This window comes from Montipora foliosa, chromosome 1, assembly GCF_036669935.1.
Source record: "Montipora foliosa isolate CH-2021 chromosome 1, ASM3666993v2, whole genome shotgun sequence".
NCBI classification, from domain to species: Eukaryota; Metazoa; Cnidaria; class Anthozoa; order Scleractinia; family Acroporidae; genus Montipora; species Montipora foliosa.
This window is the reverse complement of record NC_090869.1, coordinates 66137569-66140068: the sequence shown is the minus strand read 5'-3', so window position 1 is coordinate 66140068 and position 2500 is coordinate 66137569. Positions and strand designations below refer to the sequence as shown.

At 41.3% G+C, this 2500-nt stretch overlaps 1 protein-coding gene across 1 annotated transcript in view; it reads left to right on the top strand.

Moving 5' to 3' along the window:
• LOC137972699 (uncharacterized) overlaps positions 1-2500 on the top strand; it is an 8452-nt gene that overhangs the window by 428 nt on the left and 5524 nt on the right. The gene's annotated exons all lie outside the window — the stretch shown is intronic.

Sequence of the window (2500 nt, the reverse complement as noted above, 5' to 3'; positions counted from 1 at the left end):
TACACGCTAGTTTTCTTCCTCTTGAAAACAACAACGTGAACTTACCAAACGTCGCATTTCACATGTGCCGAACCTAATGAAATTGAGAAAAATCTATTGTTTTCGCTCATTTACATTAGATTCGGCACATGTGAAATGCGACGTTTAAAACGGGCTTAAGGTTTTGCAAACAACATAAGCATATATCCGTTAGAGAATTTCGGTCACCTAGCCTACGTTAAAAATCGCCTACGCCTCGCACAACAGAAAAATTTGGTTTTATCAAACGTGTTGACAAAAGTCAAATTACCACCGTGAACGATTGGGAAAGCTGACGTTTCGAGCGTTAGCCCTTCGTCAGATCGAATGCCTCTTTGTAGTTTACGCCTAGTACAACTCGACCAAATAGGTAAGTTTGGTCTTAAGAGAGGTGACCGGATACCTTCAAATCAAAACTTTTTATTTTCTCTAAGTTTTTACCCTTGTAACGTTCATGTGAAGCTCGTTTGAATGTGAATGTAGAAAATGCACTGTATACATTATTATTGTTGTTTTTAAGTCTTAAAAATGTATTTATTATGCATTATGCGTTTGTATGCTTTAAGCATTGCTGATCAAGCAAATAGAACATACTGGTGGTAGTCAACGATCACGGGTACGAAAAGGTTACGACGGCTGTCAACCGTTGACAAAAAAAAAACTTGAAAACAGAAGCCTTCTGTTTACGGGACCAAAAATTTCCCATTGTGGCATTCAGTTAAACAATGGCGGTAAAGCCTTTAAACGAATGCGCAACCTTGAAAATTTCAAATGTAAACTGGTTGAAAATCGGAAATACAGGCGGAAAGGCAAATTCTTCCCTAAGGACGGTTGGCTAAGGCGATTCTTTTGAAATTAATGAAATCGTCAACGAAACAGTTGATTTCCATATTAACTTAAAAACAACACGGTTTCTTGTGTGGCAAAAGATGAATAAAGCAAACTTGGTCGACGTACCGACAATAATTCATCTTTGTCAACCGCGCACCGTTTTGCTAAATTTGGTTGAGCACCGGGCTTCCATGCGGGAGGTCGTGAGTTCGACTCCTACCGAACCAACACTCAGAGTCTTAAAATAACTGAGGAGAAAGCGCTGCCTTTGTAGTTACACCCACAAATGGTTCGACTTTCAAGTTTTCTCGGATAAGGACTATAAACGGTAGGCCTCGTCTCACGAATATCTTCCATGTTCATAAGTGCCCTGTGGGACGTTAAAAACCCCACACACCATTCAAGAAAAGTAGGGGATGAAGTCCCCGGTGTTTTGGCTGTCCATTGTGAGTGTGTTCTCTCCAGCACAAGTGGCGGGCTTGGCAGTGATATCTCAAAAAGGATTGTGGTGTATGAAGCCACCTAAACAGAAAACAACCACAAGTCAAAACGGACTTCGCCGAGTGCTGGACCATGTAGATGAAGTTTCGACTCAATTCCCTCAGCGCACATAGTAACAATGGGCTATTGTGTTGTGATGTTAGAAAAAGGGTGAGCGAGAACAGTAGACTATTTCTTGATAGGTGATTTTCTCGTTACGTCATCGCCGCCATGTTGGTGGACGAAAACAAAAGATCTCTGATTAGCTCCTTTTGTTCATCCACCAGCAATTGAACATTACATCATTGTTATCCGTGTCTCTAGAGACTGGCTGCAAACCATCTATATCATAATTAAGTAAAGTACGATCGTCCGGGTGAGTGTAGTTCTGAGAAGGACTGTTTGAGATGACATTGACTGACGTTTCGACAACCTGAGCTGAAGTCATCTTCAGAGTCAAGTGATTTGTGTAACGTCAGTAGATACTATAAGAACTCCGGTCGTAGATGTCATTGGTCAACGTATTCGTGATGTTATTGGTCGACTGTCAGTTGAGCCTAGATGTAGGCTGGGAAGACTAAACAGTGATTGGTGCGTTTTGATCCGTCTATAGGTCTAAGGTCTAAAATTATTAAAAAGGAGGACAGACAAATTTAAAATAGCATTAGAAAGGTCTAGAAAAAGAATGAGGCAAATGCTTTCAAAGCTCTGCAACGCACTTCGACACACCACTATGACCGTTCAACGATCAATCGGGTTTTGTGGTCTCTCCTTTGTGATACATCATGGTTGGTAGGATAAATTCCCAGAGGTGATTAACTAAAACACGGGTTCATCTACCACCCTGGTCAAATTGTTTTTTCTGTCTCTGTGTGGGCTCACTTGTATTACCATGGCTAACACTCTGGTAAAATTACACTCGAAATAAAACCGAAATCTCTGTCTTGTGTTCAATGTTTCAGGTTTCTTCGGCAGACTGTGGAGCTTTCTTACACACCCTGCAGGTTAGTCTCTCGTTTCCTGGTTGCTGCCGGTATTGCTGATAGTAGCAGTGAGTTTAAGCAAAAACGACGGCTACGGTCACTACGGCAACGTCAACGTCACAAAGCAAGAATATTATTGCATTTTTTCGCCGTACTCCACAAAACAACAAGGCGAAAGGACCAAATTT